The sequence below is a fragment of the Stylophora pistillata genome, chromosome 1 (assembly GCF_964205215.1).
Source record: "Stylophora pistillata chromosome 1, jaStyPist1.2, whole genome shotgun sequence".
Lineage (NCBI taxonomy): Eukaryota > Metazoa > Cnidaria > Anthozoa > Scleractinia > Pocilloporidae > Stylophora > Stylophora pistillata.
The window spans coordinates 48,818,757-48,841,488 of NC_142519.1; the positions used below are offsets into that span (position 1 = coordinate 48,818,757).

Sequence of the window (22,732 nt, forward strand, 5' to 3'; positions counted from 1 at the left end):
AAGATCAATAACCGTGAGCTGCTTAAATTACTTCAAGATATCTGCAGTTTTCCCAAAGGTCTTCCTTTTAATAACAACACAATGAAATTGTGTTCCTCAGATTTTATTAAGCAATTTTTCAATTGTTTCATCTAACAAGGAGTGGGAAAGGTTCTGTTCAAGATCCCTGAGCTGCAAATCAAGCCTGTAGAAGCAAATCAAGTTTGTAGAACTGAGATGCATGCTGATTACTTCACCCATGAATGCCGAGAGGTAATGAACATGCAACTTCTTCTCGCCACATTATCTCCACTGCTATCAGAAAACAGGTAAAGGGAATAACTTAACTAATGGGTGAAATCACTTTGTTGATTTACAAGAATATTTAAAGCAGCTGAAGGGGAGAATTTAACTCAGTCACTGAAGTTTCAAAGTTAACAGTACAAAGACATTGAAAGCGATTGAAAGCTATGTACAGCAACAAGTTACAAATCAGCAACTAAAGGATTCAAGGAGCAGCTTTTATTTGGAGCTGCAAACTGTTTAACATGCTTGGATGGCCTGAGTCTTTGCCTGAATGTTACTGTTTCTATGTCGTTAGCTGAAAAAACTTCTGAGGAAAGATCTCAGGAAGTAAACAGAGGAAAAACAGAAGCATATCTAGTTTTACTTTCAAGTTAAAAGAACCAAATGCAGATGATGGCATGATTTTCTTAGCAATAAGGCTTTTTACAGGTTCTTCCTTTCACATGTTTTATTATCATTTTTTTTTATGAGGTTTTCCACAGTTGATTTGAAGTTTTAACTGTTTTTCTGTAAACTCTCTATAATCCTTCCCATGACACGCTTGGCTTCACACACGGTCATAGTACTGGGGTGCAATCTTCACCAACCTATACAAAAATTAAGCAGGAAGCTTTCCTAAAATGTCTTACAATAGTCATTCAAGAGGTTCATAGGCTCCCCAGAGGTTTCCAAAAGGTCTCTTATGCATTCTAGGCTTAACTGATTCTATCCACTGTTCTAATGCACTCCTGTGTCAAGCCTACTGCAATAATGCTACATCTTGTTGTTCATGTAGTAAGCTGAACTATGATTGGTCTATTGGAGGGCAAACACATTCACCACAGCATAATTGAAAGTTTTTTTACTTCATTATTATACAAAACAAACAGAATTCATGTTGCAGTGTGACTTTTCGATTACAGATCACAGAAGATGTGAAAATGTGGTAAGAACATTTAGTTACACTCAGCAGTGCCAAGTGCTCCACTCTTTGTTCGTACCACTATTTTAACTTCATCTGTCACCTATAACAGAACAGATGCATGGTGACATGGAATCTAATTGTTAAACAGACTGACACCACATCAGAAGGTCTTCTTCATGGTGCAATAAGTGAGCCACCATAAAAAAAAAAGCTTGATGCGTGATTAATAAAGTCATCTTGCTTGATACTGTTTTAAAAGGTCTTGTACCTTATACAAAAATGACACCTGACCTAAAACATGGCAGCAAAGAAACTAGATCCTCCTAGTAGGTCTTGATGAAAACAAAGATAACATCGTCAATTGCCGGAGATCACCTGAATGAAGTTGGCAGCATCAAAAGAGAACCTGATTGTGGCCAAACATAATTTTACACTGTCCAAATTGCTGATGTAATTTTCAACCACATATGGTTGAACCTGTCCATGATCCTGGTAAGTTGCTGTCTCAAATTATCAGCCGATTTGAGAGAACGATGTTGGATAAAATTATTATAAACACCACTGTGTATCTTCATGGTCTAAAAATAAGGATAAAAAAGTTTTGTTTGAAATAGCCTGGGACATCATTGGGCTTTGACTGTGTCAAGCCAGCCCCCAAATAGCAGAAAGAAAACTGCTCCAACTTCTGCACTAGAACTCAAACAAAGAGTTACCGGTACATTATACTGGTAAATGCAATGTTACTCATGAACCTGAATTGTCACATTATCTGCAAATAAGTTTAATCCTTTGACTCCCGCGAGTGACCAAGACAGAATTTCTCGGCTTACAACTTCAATACAGTAACAAGCAGACAAGTGATGAGAATAGAGAATCCAATGAGTTGATCCAATACCAAATTCTCCAAACTAACATTGCAAGAATTGTGTGGCAGAGAGTGAGAAGAATTATAAATGAGATCTTGGCAGTGAAAGGTTTAAATTGAAATCTTCCCCCAAGGAGAAAAAAAACAAGGTTCCATAATGTACAGAAAGGACTAAGAGGACAAGATTAGTAGGTGGTTTTTTTAGTTATCATTGTACAAACAACAACATCAAAAAGCTTGGCATAGGGTGTAAGTACAGGTTACAAGTCAAACTCACTTTGTTTGTATGCATGGTAAACATTCAGCAAAGTCAGGTGATCTTCATCAATGTGAGCAAACTTCATCTTAGCTTCATCAGCTGCCTTCTTAGCTTCATTTGGTCTCAAAAACACCTGCGGAACTAACATACAGAGCCAGGATCATTCATAAATTATAATGATAACAATTTATCAAAAAGTATTTTTAAGTAAATCAACAGGTTGACTTGATATCTGTATACCTGATAACATGGCAGTAATGGAGAGAATTTCATTAGAACAATTGTGGTCACAACTGGCAATCACCATCTTGGCAAGTTGAGGGTCGAGTGGAAACTCTGCCATCATGGAGCCCAGTGATGCGAGGTCTCCATTGACATCAAGGGCACCAAAATAGTTCAGCAGTTGAAGCGCTCTCATCAAATTTTCTGGTGCTATCAAATTGACAAAAAAAGAATGAAATCTTAGCTTTCTTTGATTGGCTTGTACGCAACCTTTTACTTGCAAGACTCTGAGCTATTCCTTAGAAAATGACACTTCTGGGAATCACCCATCCTCGGAGATCCAGGGGCTGAGTCAATTTCAAGTTAAGGGCAGAAGAGCCCCTGGGGACATTGTCTTACAAGACTGGTTCCAAATGGGTGCAGTCGTTCTGGCATCTGATTGGTGCCAGAAAATCTTTGTGTTTTTCTGTCCAATCAGAGTGAAGTGTCCTTTGGAGTCCTTTCGTGTGTTTTAACACGCACATATACAACAAGCTCTGTTGCTCGCTATGCTTGTTTGGGCCGTACGACGAAGCTTTGCCCAAGGCGAAAGGTTTCAGTCTCAGCACACAATGTAAGAGAAATCGATCAGATTGTCCGCGAAATCTTACCGGAAAATATACTGAGTTTACTGCGAGGTTCGTGTAAAACATAATAGTTGCAGGCATTGATATGTCGCTTTAAACGTTAGATGAGATGGAAGCCTAAATCTTTCAAGATGTTTTGTACAATTTGTTGAGACTGAGACTTTTCTAATCCCGTGAAGTTATTTCGTCACACGGGCCACGCAGGTATGTCAAGCAACTGGCGCTTACGCTTACGTAGCTTTCTGTGCGTGCCAAATTCTACTCGTTGCTTTATAGTAAAGTCTTTCGCAATATGGCCAAGGTTGCAGAGAACGTTAAGTTCATGGACAACCTCCAGCAAGCGCTTAAAGAAAGCTTAGCTGTGTTTCCGGTTAGCTAATTAAAATCTGAAAAAAAAACTTATCATCGAAAACATCGTGGAAAGCAGATATGTTTTCGGACAGTTACCGAAGGGGTTTGGAAAAAGTTTAATCTTTCAACTGCTGTGTAGAGTGTTCAAGTTCTTGGGCTCGAAAGGCCACAGATTCTCTTCTAGTCCCTTGGTCATTGTCATTTCACCTCTTTTGTCGATTGTTGAAGACCAAGTTAAATACTTTTGATCATTGGGAATCGATGCAGCTTCCATTGGGGAAAACAAAACCAACTGGACCAAGAAATAATTATTGGATGGAAAAGGCGGGCTTCCTTTATTGTAAATGTCAGCTTAGTACAGGGTTATCTACCCACATCTAATAAACAAAAGTTTCCACGTTTAGCTTTTCTTTTTTTGCAAGCGAAGATCACATTAGATTTTGGCCGGGCGTGCACAAAAAGTTGCGTAAGTGCCAGTTGCTCGACATACCTGCGTGGCCCTTGCGACGAAATAGCTTTACGGGATTGAAAAGTTTCAGTTACAGCAAATTATACAAAAAATCTTGAAAGATTTAGGCTTACATCTCATCTAACATTTAAAGTGACATATCAATGCTTGCAACCATTATGTTTTATACAAACCTCGCAAACTTTTAAACATATTCTCTTGTGATACCTGTGAAAGTATTCAGTATAATTTCCGGTAAGATTTCGCAGACAATCTGATCGATTTCTCTTACATTGATTGGCTCTGATTGGGAAGAAAAACACAAAGATTTTCTGGCACCAATCAGATGCCAGAACGACTGCGACCGTTTGGAACTAGTCTTGTAAGACAATGTCCCCAGGGACTCTTCTGCCCTTAACTTGAAATCGACTCACAGCCCCTGGGTCTCCGAGCATGGGAATCACCACAAATCACGGGCTAATACACATGAACTAGCTTGCTCACAAGTACTGATCTTACCAGGAGGATCCATGAAGTCAAAATGCACCAAGTCGTCAATGCCCAACTTCTTCAGCTGTAGCACCACAGTACCAAGGTTGGACCTCAGGATTTCAGGGTAGGTATTATCTTGCATTTCAGTTTGATAAGCTTTCTCTGTGTACAATCTGAAACACTTGCCAGGACGTGTACGACCAGCACAGCCAGCTCTCTGCTGTGAACTGGCTTTTTATATAGCAGAAACTAACAGTGACTCTACACGGATACGGGGATTGTACACCTATTATAGACAAACCAAAGACAAAATGACTTTACACTCAGTCAACCTTGATAAGGAACAATAAAATATATGCAGAATTAGAAAGATGTAGATTTTTGAGCTTTGTAAGAAAAAGCAGGTAAGTTTAAGTTTAAGTTTAAGGTCAGTTTAAGTATAAGTTTAAGGTCATAACTTTTACCTACTTAATGATTAAGGATAAGCCCGATCATATTTATAAGATCAATGCTTAGTTCTTTGTTAGAGTTTTTGTCATTATTGTAGGCCATTGTTTTTCATGTTAGTATTCTTATAATTAAACTCCGATATTGCTGGTCACTGATTATTACCAGTCCATCAACCTTTGTTGACTGACTGACCGGTTTTCTTCTACCAGGATAAATAAAGTTGCTATTATTATCATTATTATTATTATTATTATTATTATTATTATTATTATTATTATTATTATTATTATTATTATATTATTATATATTTTTTTGATCTTGTCACAAACATGGGACAGAGAAAAAGTTCTGAGACCCCACGAGGAATTGAACCTGCATACTGAATACAATGGTTAGGGGTTGGATTCCTTAAGAGTACTCAGAATGTTTTCTTAGTTTCCTGTTTGTTAAGAGACAAGAAAAACAGTAAAATACTTTGTGAAAAGTAGACAGTGATCAAATACTGAAGTAAGACAGACCTTCTGCTTGGAAAATCCAGGATCTATAACAAACACCACACCATCAATGGTTAGAGATGTTTCAGCAATGTTGGTGAACACCACACACTTGCGCCCAATGGCACCATTAGGGCGTTTTACTAGAGGAGCGTCAAAGATGCGCTGCTGCTGTGGCAGAGGAAGAGTTGAATACAGAGGGATGCAGCGGAGCTCGCCTACTTCAGGTCCCAGGTTATCAATTTCCTTCTTCAGTCTCTTACATGCTTCTTCAATTTCCTGAATGGAGAGAATAAAGTATAATGTTGAAAGGCCACTTTTAACTTAGTTTAACTTTGTTTAAAATACATACAAACTGCAAAAAATTAATACAATACTCGTATTTGTTTCAAAATGTCATTCAGGAATGAATGGTCCTTCAAAGCTAGGATTAAATAGCACCTTAAGTTCTAGTTTAAAAAAGTGGCAACTAGAAGTCATCTACTTGCACCACTTTTGCCAATTACACACCAAAAGGTGATAAAGGATTTTTTTGTTAATTTCAGGCCTCATGTTAATCAACTCTGCAGTCATTCTAATCAAAGAATTTTTGAAAGTAAATGCAATTTAGTTGTTGAAATTTGAGCACCTTTAACCCACTACATCCTTACATTGGCATTCTTTTTCTCTTATACATTTCCTAAGGTGCTGACATGGAGAATTTTTTCTGAACAATCAAGAGCTTTCTTAGTTGTGGTCACTTTAAATATTCTCGTGACCACAATTGTTTGATTCAGGGGTGACGTTGTTGGGAGAATTAGATGCTTATCACTCTTAGGAGTTTAATTAACTCTTTAACTCCAACGAGTGACCAAGACAGAATTTCTCCTTACAATGACAATACAATACCAAGACAAATGATGAGAATAAAGAAAAAATATCAATCAGGGGATTATTACCATAATTTACTGACATTTACCCGTGGGTAATCTGTTGATTTTTCCTTTAACACACGCCACTGCGGGTAATAGGGAGGTGTGGGCTATGTGACAATTTTGAAATCTACTGGTGGTTGAATTGAAAAAAATTCTCACCTACCTGCATCTCCACCTCTCAGGTGAATTTTATTGTATTAAAAGTGCCACAAAGCAGCATGAAAATATGATGCCAGTCAAGTTTATTTCACGCACAATTAGTTGCACGATGAACAAGTTACTATCTGCATGCGTGTAAACAAAACCTTGATGGTGACAAAAATAAACCAAGGATAACTGGCGCATCAGTGACAAATTTCCAGTCAACACTAGCTTGAGCTGAAGAGAATTTTCCTGCTTTAGGGACTTATTAAGCCCAGTAGAACCAGAGATATCGATTTTTTGGAGAAATCAACAAATCAACATGGCGCCGAATGATCGTTCACACAAAATGTGGCCATGAATTTGCATTCTGTCAAGTAGTTTTTTACAAATTTCGTTAGCTTTTAAGGTGTAGGTTATCCACCAGTGCGGGTAGTCTGTTGACTTTTTTTTTCATTGTATGCAATAATTGACCATGTGGGTAAACGGCTGGAAATCACGGTAATTGATCAGATACCAAATTCTCCTAAATGACATCATAAGAATTGTATGACAGACAGTAGAGAGAGTTACCAATGATATCTTGGGAGTCAAAGGGTTTTTAAGGATTAAACAAAATATGCCTATTTAAACTCGACAGTGCATCAAGAACTTTGACCACACACCTCTTGCCCAGTAAGAAACAACAAAATGTCACCCTCCACTTCCTCACACATGTGAATCTGTACCACTGTTCTATTGGCTGCCTACAAGTAGACTCGTTCAGGTTCAGGAGTGTAAAAGATCTCTACAGGATGTGTTCGTCCAGGGATTGTCATGAGTGGACATTCATCAAAATATTCCTGAAATTTCCCAGCATCTAAGGTGGCACTCATGATTATGATCTTAAGGTCATGTCTCTGTCGCACAACCTGTGGAAAACAGACGCATTTTATACAACTCCTGTAAGTTACAGGTGTAACAGCGGACCAATACACTGTCACCTGCACGTGTATAATCAGCATCATTATTACAAGGCACAACGGTCTGATTATTTAAACAAATTTTAGCCATTGCTGAACAAAACTGCATTCTGCATTATCTTCAATTTGGCACCAAACCATTTATCTGAACAAAGAGGGTTAGTTTCTAAAGAAACTGTGGTGCTGCATTGGTGGGGGTAATAACGTAATTTGGTAATATCAACTAAGTTGAAATGTAAATTAGCCACCGCAAAGAGTTAAAAAGCTGACATTTCAAGTGTTAGCCCTTCGTCAGAGTGAATGACAAAGGGCTAACCCTTGAAATATCAGTTTTCTAACACTTTACGGTGGCCAATTTACATTTCAACTTAGTTTATATTACCAAAATTAATTACCTATTTGTCTGAACATGTATTTTTGTGAACAGTGTCAAGAGGGTCAAAAGCTGACAGTGGAAAGAACACTGACATGTATTTAGTTAACTTGATCCATTTGAAGGGAAACCTAAGGCCCACTTGATTGACTAAAACCATGTTTTTGGTTGGACCTTGTACAAAAAACCGACCCCTTGTGTTTAAACAGTTCTCTTATGTGTAAAGTAACACCACTATTTGTACCACACTGCAAATCACTGAAAGCACCCCTTCCCTAATTCAAAGTTGCCTATTTGCAGCAAAAATATCACTGACAATAGCAAGATCAGGTCTGACACCAACTTTTCAACTTACTAGCCAAGTTAGTAGTGACATCTTTGATTTTACGACAACTTCAGCTTGCTTACCAGTTAAACTGGCAGGTGGAAATCAAAAACCACTAACCAAAACTGAATTTCTACTGGTCTGTAGCTGGTGGGCTACCATTAGTGTTGAGCCCTGATGATGAGAAATGATTTGGGGGAAAGTGATTACCACGTAACTTACAGTTAGGACAAAAGAGATTGACAATGAAGTAACGGGTGGGTTCAATAGGTCAATGTGTCAACTGTTTTGTTGCCTATAGTTCTTGTAAGAAGAATATGAAATCTCCAGATGCATGCACACACTGTACCTTTTTCAGTAGAGCTATGAGAATATCAGTAGCAAGAGTTCTCTCGTGAGCCTCATCAAGAAGAATGACTGCATAACGATCCAGTAGAGGATCAGCCATAGCCTCACGCAACAACATACCATCTGTCATGTACCTGGAAACAAATTAAAATGAGCTTTAAATTACAGTCAGGAATGATTATCTCATTTGTTCAGACGTCTGAGACAGAGCTAAAGGCCAAACTTAAACCTTAAATTGCATTTTCTCACACCCTCTTCCTTCCTTCCTGTTTTTTAACGCTCTATCTCCCACTAGTGATTTTCACTTTGACCTAACCAAATTCTCCTAAATACTTAATTGCTGTATTTATTTGGTTATAGGATGCACTCGGTTATAAGACGCACCCCAAACTTGGCAACTTAGTCAAGCCAAGTTCCCAAATGGAAAGTTTTGTGAAAATACTTGGTTACAAGATGCACCAAAAGGTTGAGAGTTAACAAAAGGTGTGATGGATCTGTAAAAGTTTCACGGTTGCTTTGGCAGTGAATGCAAATGGCAAAAAACTCCCAGTTTGACAACTGAATATCCACACGCCACAGAGGATGCAAGTTTCAGTGCACAAAAAAGGCTGGATAGATGAAAAGGGTAAGTGTTATCTCTACATTGTTTATTCAGAGAAGGAACTTTTCGAGCGAGCGACACAAACACAATTTGAGGAATTTTAAACATTGTTCAAACGATTGTTTTGTACTCATGGATATCATGTTACTGAGCATGTGCTGTTAAGAACGTACACAAATTTCCATTTGTTTGCTTTTGCAGTAAAAGTTTGCTTTTGTTGTTAGTCTTTTGAAGTTATTCTAAAAGAAGTATTCCTTTTTAATTCATAGGAATAAAGGATTGGATTACATGCAATCTTTGCTACATATCAGAACAAAAAGCCCTGCTCGTGTGGGATTAGTTTCGTGGTCATCTGACGGAGGCCGTATAAGAAACAGTTCTTTCACAACCACCACAACAGCTCTTTTCAGAGCCACCCTACATGTAGTTCTTTTTATAACCACCAGATCTAAAAAATTCTTCTCACATTTTTGTAACTAGAAGTTCTGCTAAAAATTGTGATCTTAAGATTTTGTTGCCCAAAAATACTTTGTTATAAGATGCACCCCAGGTTTTGAGCAGATTTTGATCAAACAAGCATATTTTCTTGTCAAAAATGTTGCGCCTTATAAGTGAATAAATATGGTAACAAGGAAACATTAAGCAGCTAGAGGTAAGAATCAACAATCAGATCTTGGAAGTTACAGAGTTAAGGATGAAATTGACTTTTTCTTCCTTACTTCAGTATAGTGCGAGGACTAGTGCAATCTTCAAATCGGATTGTGCACCCAACCTCCTGACCTTTGGTGACATCCAATTCATCAGCTACACGCTGAGCAACACTCTTAGCAGCAACCCTCCTGGGCTGCGTACAAGCCACACACTTGCGTTTGTCAATGCGAGTTTCAAGACACCACTGTGGAATCTACAAAAGTAAAAGAGTTTGTCAAAGTTGTTTTTCTTTTTTCACTACAAACTGCACTTACAGTAATGCAAAACAATGCAACATACAAGACAATACGCAGACTAGGAATACTTAGTCTTACGTGTATTATCTGCCTGTAATTGTGAGAAACAAGTTGATCCTAATGATTACCATTTAGTAATTAAAAGAAAGTGTCTGTTACACTGCCAAGGCAAGGCTGGACACTAATGGTAGCCCACTAGCCACAGACTAGTAGAAATTCAGTTTTGGGTGGTGGTTTTCGGTTTTCACTAGCCAGTTTGGCTAATAAACGAACTGACATTGTCGTAAAATCTAAGATGTCACCAGCCACTTGGCTAGTAAGTTGAAAAGTTAGTGTTGAGCCCTGCAAAGAGAGAGTGGAACTGTATAGAATAATAATAATAATAAAAAAAAACAAATTTGCCTGAGAGGAAATGGTGATCAAGTGCTCTTCAGTCCAAAAACCTAAACAGACGTACTTTGTTTGTATACATGGTAAACACTTAGCTTACAACAAACAACAGTTGAGACCTTACTATATTTACAAGGAACAAGGAAAAAATATCTGTTAAAATGTACCTCACTTCCCTTAATTAGCTTCACACAGTAGCTCAGCTGGAATTTGTACCAAAAGTAACTGGTATCTACAGTGCAGGTCAGAATAAAGCGAACAACGCAGACGCAAACTTGACGCACGTCTAACGCGTCTACGCGTCTACTCTGACGCGTCAGATACGCGTCAGTGCTGCGTGCGTCTATTCTTTTGTTATTCATGGCCCTAAGTTTGCTTTGTGCGGCAGTGTTTTGCAAAATAAAGAAATATCCTTATTTGAAAATGCGGCCGCCAACAAGAAAAAAATTTGCATAGTATGAAAACTTCAGTGAAAGCTGTCATATTTCCAATCTTGCTCGCTTTGCAAATACCTCGTCACTAGTTTATATAGAAAAGAAAAAGGAATTGTTTGTTCTGAGAAAAGAAACCCACATTCAATACTAGATCGAATAGCGTTTAGAACGTTAAAGTATGCTTTAAATATTAGTTTGTATTTTATGAATCTCGCTCGCTCGTTCGCTTTTCAGTTATCGCCGATGTAAGCTATCATATTTCCAATCTTGCTCGCTTCACAAATGACTCGTCGCTTGTTTATAAGGAAAAAGGAATTGTCTGTTCTGGATAAAGAAACCCAGACTTAATACTGAACCAAACAGCGTTTCAAACGTATTCTTTAATATTACTTAGAATTTATGAATCTCGCTCGCTCTTTCGCTTAAGGCGCTCGTTTCTCAGTTACCTCCGATGTAAACAATGTGTGACTTCTCACGTGAAAACCTTCCGAACGGTTAGCCGTTTTTAAACGGATAGCCGTTCATAAGCCGTTCAAGTGGATTGACACGCCTCAAGCCTATCCGTTCTAAAATATTCATAATCCGTTCGAACGGCTCGAGCTATCCGTTCAAGAAAATTCATCATCCGTTCGAACGGCTAGTGCTTGCCGTTAATAAAAAAAATTCATCATCCGTTCGAACGCCTCGAGCTTGTTTACCTTTACAATACCTTCAGTATTGTAAAGGTAAACAATAGATTGATAAAATCACACCTCTTTTGACCTCTTTTGAATTTCCCGAATGGAATTCCATTCACTAGCCGTTTATCATCCGTTCTGGAAAAAAAATGCATCCGTTCGAACGGCTTGGAAAATACATTCAGAAAAAAATCAACCCGCGTTCGAACGGCTTGTGCTATCCGTTCAGAAGAAACTTGCATGCGTTCCATCGGCTTAGGTAATCCGTTCAGAAAAATTGTCGATCCGTTCAGAAAAAGAATCGTAATCTCTTCGAACGGCTTTTGTATAAATCCGTATCACTTCTGCGCTGAAAGAGACCTGATAAAAACATTTTTCGAGTTCACGTGTTCAACAAATTAGCATACGTTCGAACATAAATCTGATCTTGTCACATGGCGAGACATTATGACGCCGAAAGAAATCATCATGTCACACAACATTCCACGCAAGACTATTTCTCGCGATTAGACTGTTTTGAAGATTGTGGGAGGGTTTTTCTTAAATTTAGCACTTCCTTGGAAACGAGCTAGTTCGGCAAATGGTTACTCCAAATAAATAAGAAGCAAGGACCGCGAACGAAAATCCTGCTGGTTTTCGTAGGATCCAGAGATGATCTAGTAGTCAGCCAAGGGAAAAATATTCAATCCAAACCCCGCACGTAATGTTCTGCAACGGTTACGAAACTCGAAAAAGCTTCGCGGCATTAACTTCATGTGTGATGATTACAACGCGTAACCTTTTCACTCTGTTTATAATCTTATTCTACATGTAAGTTCAGTTTGGAAGCTTAATTTTTTCAGATTTTTGTTTGGTATCGAGAGTACGGTGCCATTCGATGTTTGTTTTATTAATCTAAATTTTCATTCTGGGAAAGGTTTTGAGATTTCAAACCGGACTGTCAGCGTCGCGGCAAGCAAAATTTTATCTTCGGTTCTACGAGCTGTCAAGAGATAATTCAGAAACAGCAACAAATTGTTTTATCAAACCCGTTTACTGTTGACATAAGACTGGCTAATAGTTTACTATTTGTTTGACAGATCAACGAATTTAGCAGTTCGCGTCCGCCACATGCCGATGCGCCACGTTAATTTGATCTTTCAACTAAATTTAGAATGCCAGGCCATTAAAAAAACAGTAAGATATAAACAATAGAAAAAACAATGAGCCAGCTCATACATACTGATGACTTTGCTCTATATGCGTCCTTGACGCATATGCGTATAGACGCAGACGCGTTTATGCGTTTGGTGCTGACGCGTTTTTCGCGTATGTTTTGGTTCGCATTACTCTGACCTGCACTGTACATGTAGTAGGCATCCGTTACGCCCAACTGAAGCCTTAATTCTTCCAAATATTTACAGTCTCTAATTCCTCAAATTTCCCCAACCACAGTTCATCTGATAAGGAGTACAATTTAACCCAACTTCTCATAAACTACTAAGATAATTTAGTGTTATTACATTGGTTGATAATGCAAAATGCTCACCGTAAAGGGTTTCAAGTGTTTGCCCATTGTCAAAGCAAATAAATACTACATGTAACTATTACCTGGGTTCTATTACCAGATCCAGTCTCGCCAACAAGAACAAAAGCTTGTTTTTCCTTCATGGTTTCCATAAATTTTTCTCTGTACTCCCATACTGGTAGCTTGATTCTCTTCTTGAGAATGTCAAAATATTTGTCTGAGAATAGCTTCCCATTGAAAGGATTGATCTTTCCACGAAGATTGCTTGGATTACTACCAACAGAAAAGAGACCAAAATGCATCAGGAGGTATAGTGTACATAAATTATACTTCTGACAATAGGTCAGAGAGAATTAATTTTTCTTTTGAATCATTCTACATGTAGATTTAAGGGGTGGGAAGGTTTATGGTATCCAAACATTTCTCCCTGGCAGGGCTTGCATTTTTGACACTAACTTTTCAACTTACTAGCCAAGTGACTAGTGACATCTTAGATATTTTGATAATTTCAGTTTGTTTACTGCCAAACTGGCATGTGGAAATCAAAAACCACTTTTCAAAACTGAATTTCTACTGTAGTCTGTGGCTAGTGGGCTACCATTAGTATCAAGCCCTGTCCTGGTACCAACTCGCCTGCACCAACCTTTGCACTTATAAATTCACTTCAATAAGCTCATTTTTAAGTTTAGGTTTGATGTTTTATGGAATGACAATGACATTATTAAAGATTCTAATATTTTTTGTTAGCCTTACACCATTGCAGTACATTAACAAAATCACTAAGATGCTATGGACAGTTTACAACACCTTTTTGACACTTACATACATGTATTATGAGTCAGCAATGTGGATTTCTTTAGTAAGAAACTTTTATTTTGTTTATATAATTTATTATAGTTTCTTGTGTATTTTATATATTAAGCCAGAGAATCAAAGCAATTGTTCAGGGATTTGGATCTCAGCATCTAAGTGTTCCAGTGTTTAAAGCAGTATGCTGGTTGCCTAACACTTTGGTTTGTAAATGACTATGAATAAATGAAAATCATACATATGAACTAAGGAATAATTTAAGGATAAGAGAAGGTACTTCACAGTGATGAACACTACTTATGAGGCAATAGAAAAGTAAATTTAAGCAAACGTAATTCCAGGCTACCAGATGCAGCAAGTGACTGTGAAAACCAAATGAGTGACATTCACCTCTACAACATCCTACCAATAAAACAGCTGAAGACCAAGTAAATTGACACAAAACACTTGCCTCAGGAAGAAATGGAAAGGTAGAAGCCACTCACAAGTATGTGTTACACAAAGTCACAGAAACAATATTATCCATCCAAGGCAAGTAAAACGCTCCAACAGCACTTGCATAGGCATGTAATTTCTCCGTGTCTCACCTAACTATCGCCTGAATTACTGGAAGTTTCTTGTGACATTCTGACTGTAAAATAATTCCTTATCTACATGTGTTGATTTTTTTTATTTTATTTTTGTTTTTGTCCTTTTCATTTTTTGTTTGTCTTAAAGCAAAGAATTTTATCCTGTTAATCCAGTGAAAGCGTCGACGTATGAATTTAATCGACCTAAGGTGAGTTTTCAGACAAGAGTTAATAAAACCACGAGAGGGGAATTCGATGTCTTAGGTGTTCTCTATCGCGCGAATAGTAATCAATTCGGAAACAAATTTAGACAGCAATTCAAGAAAATCGTTTCCAATATTTCCTAGCCTTAACTATATATAACACAAGGGAACCTCCTGCGAAATCAATTATGATTTCGAGATTTGGAAAATACCGTCTTGCATAATAATTTCACAGCTGTGCAGATTCGAGAAACGGCCACAATTAAACCAGATAAGCTGTGATTCAAATATTTCCAGAGCACTGCCTTCCTGAGGAAGACTGTGATCGAAGAGATAGATTTATTTAAGTCTCTGTACCACAACCAGCTGCAGATTAATTTAAGCTCGGCGATATTCAAAACTGAAAAGCTGTCCTTTACACATGTATCAAAGCCTACCTCAACTCCTCCTTAATCCTTTTCGCGGTAGTTAACGAGTTGGATGAGTTCCCATCGACATCTAACCTCCTTTTCGACATCTTGCACGGACATCAAAGTCAAATATTCCTGTAAACGTTCTCTAACTGTTATATTAACACAAGCGCCACTAAGATTTCCATCGAATTTTGCCGGCTAAGGAAATGCAAAAGACACCCGTTTTGATCTCTTTATCCCACAAGTCTCCGCGATCATAAAAGAGACTAAATATGGTAAAATTTCCCATAACTTCTGGCGAGCGGTGTACCGCGCGAAATATTGAAAAACATGGCAGACGAGAGGCAGACGACAATTCAAGTTTGGTTCGCGTTTTCGTGTGGTAGATTGATAGTTTTAGCATCTATGAGTAGAAACACGATCGTGATGGATACATACTTATAAGATGGCAGAAAGTACAGTCACTACGAGGGCATTTTATGGGGACAATTCAAAGAGGTACCTGCACGTCACTTAATCAGCTGTTGTGTTGATTTTCATTTACCACTACTACTAGTTTGTTTAATTTTCTGGCTGTAGAACGAATGAAGCTTGGCAACAAAAGATGAGTAAATTGGAGAGATGTGCCAGGGAATTCGGAGATCACCCGATTTTACTTAAACGTCAAAGGTAGGCCCAACTTTTTAGTATATTTGAGAAAAATCATTACCACGTTTGAAATTATGCAAATGTTATTCATCGGTAAGAATCAAACATCTTGGGGAATGAAAATTTTCAACCCCCCTTCAAATTTTGCATGCGGTTAGGCATTCAGTGGGGATGCACAAAAATGCCCTTGTTAAAGGTTGCAGCGCTCCTGTTGCCATGGTAACAATGGCTGCTTGTTCTAGGCGTGGAGCCTCATTTTCATATAAAAAATATCGCAAAAGAAGTGTAAAATGTTTATTTGTCTATCTCAAGCTACATGCAACATTACAGATTGGTACTTCTACCATACATAGTGACATCATTCATCTTTACTTTGATGCATTCTATTTTCCCTTGGAGTGGATGTGAACACACCAATAGATTATTTATTTTGGTACAGTTTTGGTCACTTCTGCTGTAGGGTAAAACAGGGAAAATGTTTGTCTAAATTTCTCCAAAAGTACACCAATTCTGGAACTGAAACTATGCACATAGTTCGTAGTTATAATATTCTAGTTTTTAAATGTATAAAAATCTCTGCGGGCCAGCCTCTACTTTTCATAGTGGCAATTCGCGAACGAAGCTCAAAAATCAGATATTGCATAAATTGGCAGTGTTTACATCTAATGTTCTCAACAACAAATGTTTCACACAAATGAAAAGTGCAAGACTCTGAAAGAATGTTATCTTCTGAGCAATATCCTGAAGAGAGATCTTGCCTCTAGTTTTAATATTTAAAAGCAATTGATCAACCCTCATGGAGAACTACCCAACATAACGACAATCATGTGCGTATCATCCAGATTCCGAGTACTGTATCTTCTTTCATGGGAATTTGTGCAATCCGAAATCCTCTGATGATACACCGATATACTTGTCTGTCATTTGAAACATGTTAAAGTTGGCTGATCTACACGAAACTATCTTAAGACCAATCATTTAACATAAACATGTACATTATCATGATGGCGTGACGCTAGATTACTCCATGAAGTTTCCAGTTTCCATCAGGTCGCTCCAAGAAAGACGAGAAATGGACATTAATTGTTTCGATATTTCAACAAATTTCCGTGCATTCTGAAGTAAAAACCAAAAAAAAAAAGGGAAGAAAACCTTATTTAACGTTCGTAAACTCTGAGAGTGAGAGTATAAATCACAACTTGTCAGTGGTAGTAATGCATGTAAAATCAAAATCAACCACTCATGCAAAAACTATCACAAAGTGGAGATTTTGAAGTAAGTAAGTAAAACATTATTTACACAGGGTAGCCCATTCAGCACAAGGCTGGTTTCCATAGGGGCCCTGGTTCTTAAAAATAAATTACATCAAAATTCTCAATTATTTATATATATGACTAGGATTTTAAAACTACATTAACAGCCTAAGACCACAAAGCCAAAACTCAGTTAGGACCTAAAATAGTAGATAAAAGATGAAGTTAAGATAAAAAGAAATGTCTTGCTCGGCGGCAGAATGTTTGAATGTTTTCACTCTTCACAATGTTTAAAGGAAGTTTATTAAAAATTTCTGTGCCAGTAAAAAGAAAGGTCCTTTTCCCAAAATTTTGTTTTACTTTTAGTAGGTAGAGCCTCATACTTTGCCTTGTGGAATAGTTGTGAATATTCGAAAATCTGGTGAAATATGATGAAAAGTAACTAGGAACTAATGAGTGAAGACAGAGAAAAATGAGTTTAGCCTTGTGGTAATAGCGTCTACTGGAAAGATTCGGCCATTGCAGCTGCTCTATTGCTCAAGATGAGCGAAAGCAATGAGTAATAATCCATGCAGATCTATTTTGTAAGCGCTGTAGTCGATCTATATCTTGCTGTAGAAGGTTACTCCAGGCAATGTCACAGTAATCAAATAAGGGAAGAATTAAAGCATTATGAACAAGTGTTGCTGCCTCCTTTGTGACGAAACTTCTAATACGGCCCAGAATACTAACTCTTGATGCCACCTTTTTACACACATAGTCCACGTGAGCCTTGAACAACTCAGTATTGCCTTATTACAACAAATGGAACAGGGATTTTATCACAATACTTTTCTACAAATTTAGCTTTGCGTGTGGATAGTGAGTAGTTTGAAAGGTGGAATTACAACATGATTTCATTGAATCTTTCATTTTGAACTTTGTTTTGATTTTTTATTGATCAAGACATGGAAGGAAACATTGACTGACTCAATTGCACTGCGGCGGTGACAAGTCTCTCGTTATCATATCTTGTGCAAATTTTCTGACAGTTTTCTAACAGTTTTCAGATGATTCGAAATGTCTCAGATTCGAAACATCTCAGTTCCTGTCACCGGGAAATGACAACTGCTTGAACCTGCTGTTTGTAAAAAGAAGCAATACGTTGTACAAATTGATATTGTGGCAACTGGGTTTTATGTGTAGTACTACCACTGACAAGTTACAATTTACATGTATACTCTCACACTCAGTGTTTATGAAAGTTCAATCAAATGAAGGTTTTCCTCCCTTTTCTTTTTTTGGTTGTTTTACTTCAGAATGCATGGCAATCTGCTGAAATATTGAAAAATGTCCATTTTTCCTCTTCTTTGGAGCAACCTGATAGAAACTTCATGGAGAAAGCCATTGTCACGCCATTGTGATAATGTACATGTTTATGACAAATGACGGGTGTTATGATAGTTTCGTGTGGATCAGCCAGCTTCAACTTGACTTTGTTTCAAATGACAGACAAGTATATTGGTGTATTGTCAAAGGATTTTGGTTTGCTCAAATTCACATGAAAGAAGGTACAGTACTCGGAATCTGGATGATATGTACACGATTTAAGTTACATGATTGTAGTTACGTTGGTTAGTCCTCCACGTAATATTTTTTTAAAATATTACAGCTAGAGGTGAGATTTCTCTTCGGGATATTGCTCAGAAGATAACATTCTTTCAAAGTTTTGCACTTTTCATTTGTGTGAAATGTTTATTGTTGATAACATTAGATGTAAACATTGCCAATTTAGGCAATATCTGATTTTTGAGCTTTGTTTGTGAAATGCTACTATTAAAAGTAGAGGCTGGCCCGCAGAGATTTTTACACATTTAAAAACTAGAATATTATAACCAACTAAGTGCATAGTTACGTATGATGCAGAGCGCTATTTATGCAATAGCGAAAATCAGACCTGAAAAAAATCAGGCCTGTACGGGATTCGAACCACTGACCTCTGCGATACTAGTGCAGCGCTCTACCAATTGAGCTAACAAGCCAACTGGGAGCAGGCCGTTAAGTTTATTCTTAATAAACCCGTGATGATAAATCAGATACAAATATGAACTTTCATACAGGTGTATATTCAAATATGAACTTTCATATATTCATTGTATCTAAGTGCATAGGTTCAGTTCCAGAATCAGTGTACTTTTGTTTAGCTTTAGTTATTTATTTTTTGGCAAATGTTTCAACCACTTTTAGTATCTAATAGCTGAATAATTTTGACTGGATAATGACGTTACTGCCATGTCCAAAATGTCCCTGTCTAGCATGTCAAACATATTCTAATGTTTTAATAAAAAATGTTTTATTGCAATTTTCTATTAGTTTAAAAACGTTTTCCTAAAGGCAACTTGCTTTTTCGTCATTGTTTTTTTTATCCATGAACTGTGTACATAATAAATATTAAGTATGGGGCTGTGCGGTGCGGAAATCCTACCCTCGTGTCATCTTTAGTTACAAATGGTCCCTACACAATTCCAATTTACACCTTTGGCTTAAAAAAATTTAATATGTCACCAAATTAAGATGTACGATTATGCTATAATTAATCAGTGAACTAAACAATTTAGACAAAGATAAAGATAAAAATGATCATACAAACCAGGAGTTTAATGGGAAATTTTTTTATTAACTTAACTCATTAGGAAAGGGATAATAATGATTAGAAAACAACCTAGCGTGCTGGGAATCTCACTAAAATGCCAGCATGGACTAGCTTTTATATTTTCCTTCCTATTTACTTCCTTTTCCTCAAAATACACCACCCCAAGATCCATGAGGTTGTGTGCAGGTAGAACCAATGTTGCATTGGGGTATTGGGGTCTATTAAAGACCGCAAAAAAAAAAAGAAAGAAAAAAAGCAGATGGAAGCTGAAAACCATGTGTAAAACCATCAAAGTGATTAAATTTCCACATCCCTGTTATCAAAAGCCTAATGCAGTGAGACAAGAGAAATGGAAACCTAAAGAGGAAAAACCGAAAACCATGTCTGATTCCAAATGCGAAACCCAGTGGAATTTTTTGATAAAAACCAAAAACCATGTTAAAAGAAATGGAAAATCTGCAAACTGGAATGAGCACCAAAACCGAAAAGCAGATTTTTTTCAACTAAAAACTGAAAACCATGTTAAAAGAAATGGAAAATCTGCAAACTGGAATGAGCACCAAAACTGAAAAGCAGATTTTTTTTTGGCTAAAAACTGAAAATCAGTCTAAAAAATAGCCAAAACTGCAAGACCAGAAATCCCAATGCCCCTCCTCATTGTGATCTGAACTTTTTAGATCTCATAGTTGCTATTGAAGTTAGGCCTGTCCTCTGAGGTTTTATAGCTGCTGAATGTGTAATGTGTTTCTAGTGGGTGTAAATGGGTGCTTTAGAAAAGACTGAATGTCTAATGTGAGGAGCCGTAAGTGGGTTTCACGTGAAACGTGATCGGACTAATTTATTTTCTGTGATCCGTAATCTAAAAGTTTTAAAATTCGTGAACCGTGAATGATATGATTGTCGTGATACGTGAAACCAAGAAATAATTTTCCGATACCCGTTATAACAAACACGAAAACGACCCTTTTTCCGTGAACGGCTACGAAGACCCCACAAAGGAACTCTCCAGGAGATCGCCGTGTCTGTTTTCTTCAGCTTGCGTGACCAAACAATAGGGTTTCGCATGACCCGTTGATCCAAAAATAAAGCTGATGCGAACTTTGACACCAACGATCAGGTCTTCAGATCATTTATTGTCTGACGTCTTGTCTTCATTTCTCACGACCCAATGTTTTTTAGCGAAGTCAGCGAAGAGCCGTTTCGTGTTTTAGAAGGGGTTGTCTACTTCGTTGATCCCAAATCTCCTGGATCTTTCAGTTTTCTTGGGGGAAAGGAAAGGATCAGAATTCCCCTGAAAAGAGAGCATAATTCCCTTGATGCCCTGAAAAGGCATAATATTATTGTTGAACACGCGGGCCTCAAGGCCGAAGCTGAGAAGCAGGGAATAGGGTCATCTATTGATCTTAAGCTGTGCAGACTTGCCAAAGGCGCAGAAGGCAGTAAAGCTTTCTCAATCAATACACACGTGCAGTGGAACATGAAAAGGCCGCTTTTTGTCGATTCTGCAGTTTTACAAGGTTAGTGATTTCATCATGAAAATTTGATGAGAGATCATAATAATGACACGTGTTACTTGAAAGTCACGCGTGAAAGGTATCTGATATCCATACTTTCGTGTTAATTGTTTTAATTCGTGTTAATTTCTTACATTTCTTAGGGCCTGTTTACATGCAGATAGGGTGACTCCCTCAGGAGGGTCACCCTTCTAGAAGGGGCAAAAGATAGCCCCCCTTTACATGCAAAGTCTTGTCCCCAGGGCTATCGCGATTATTGAATTTGGCACCGAGTCGAGCGGCTTTCTATGGTACTCTCGTCGACCACTAATTCATGATCATCTATGTCTTTTTTCGAAATGTCGACACTGTTGTCCTCCGACTGTTTCGAACTCTGTTCAAACAATTTGGCCACCACAGAACGGCGAAAATATTCCTCGGGCTTATACGCGCACGAAGCCATTACAGAGTTTCACGGCAATCTGACAGTAATCTGAACCCACAAAAGTTGACCCTTCTAGGAGGGGGACCCTACCTCAAGTGTTTACATGGCAAAAAGTTGGCCCTCACAGGAGGGTTACCCCACCAAGCAGATAGGGTGACCCTACCTCTCATGTAAACCAAGCCGGAAAATACAATAGGCAAGGGTTACCCTTCTAAGAGGGTGCCCCTTCTAGAAGGGTCACCCTATCTCCATGTAAACAGGCCCTTACAACACTAGAAGTCTAGAAAAGTTTCATTCAGTCCCCCCTACATATTTTATTTGAAGTTTGCTTAAGAATGGACAATTTTCTCAGAAATTATACAGAAAGTGAGTCATTGATGAGAGCCGTGATTTCGGTTAGGGTCGTTAGAGGCGATATTCAACACACCTTCTGAGATATTTCTTGATGATCCTTGATCGCTCGCTTTGCAAAAAGGGCGTGTTGACAATAATGAGAAGACCTGAGAATAGGAACAACCTAGCAAGACTAGGAAGAGAATATTCGGACAGATTTTTTCTCCACTAAACGCAACCTAAATTTAATTTTTTTTGGACTACGAAAGAGACTGGAGTGGGGTTTGAAACTGCCCAGAAAAAAATGACACCAATATAAATGTCAAAGTAGATAGACAAAAGATAAAAAGGACGTAGTCAAAAGATTATTATTTGATTAATTAATTTTATTGTCATTATTTTCTTTCAGTCAATGTTCTTAAAAAGGAAATCGTCTTTTCGAAAGATTCCCCAGTGATAAATATCACAGTATCCCTAGTCTGATCTGTCATTCCTAGGGAGCATTAATCCCTAGCCTGATCCGTCATACCTAGGGAGTATTAAACCCTAGCCTGATCTGTCATTCCTGGGGAGCATTAAACCCTAGCCTGATCTTTTATTCCTGGAGAGCATTAAACCCTAGCCTGATCTGTCATACCTGGGGAGCATTAAACCCTAGCCTGATCTGTCATTCCTGGGGAGCATTAAACCCAGCCTGATCTTTTATTCCTGGAGAGCATTAAACCCTAGCCTGATCTGTCATACCTGGGGAGCATTAAACCCTAGCCTGATCTGTCATTCCTGAGGGGCATTAAACCCGAGCCTGATCTGTCATTCCTGGGGATCTTTAAACCCTGGCCTGATCTGTCATTCCTTGGAAGCATTAAACCCTATCGTGATCTTTCATTCCTGGGGAGCATTAAACCCTATCCTGATCAG

General features: G+C 37.9%; 1 pseudogene across 1 annotated transcript; it reads right to left on the reverse strand.

The window, feature by feature from the left end:
* Positions 1-479: 479 nt before the first annotated feature.
* On the reverse strand, positions 480-15,164 carry LOC148742879 (putative pre-mRNA-splicing factor ATP-dependent RNA helicase PRP1; annotated as a pseudogene). The gene is made up of 10 exons (XR_016001445.1): positions 15,035-15,164; positions 13,099-13,288; positions 9,780-9,964; positions 8,461-8,593; positions 7,117-7,362; positions 5,421-5,675; positions 4,480-4,738; positions 2,554-2,745; positions 2,332-2,454; positions 480-1,767 (listed from the first exon to the last, which is right to left on the reverse strand). The product of XR_016001445.1 is annotated as a putative pre-mRNA-splicing factor ATP-dependent RNA helicase PRP1 (transcript).
* Between the last annotated feature and the right edge of the window lie 7,568 nt (positions 15,165-22,732).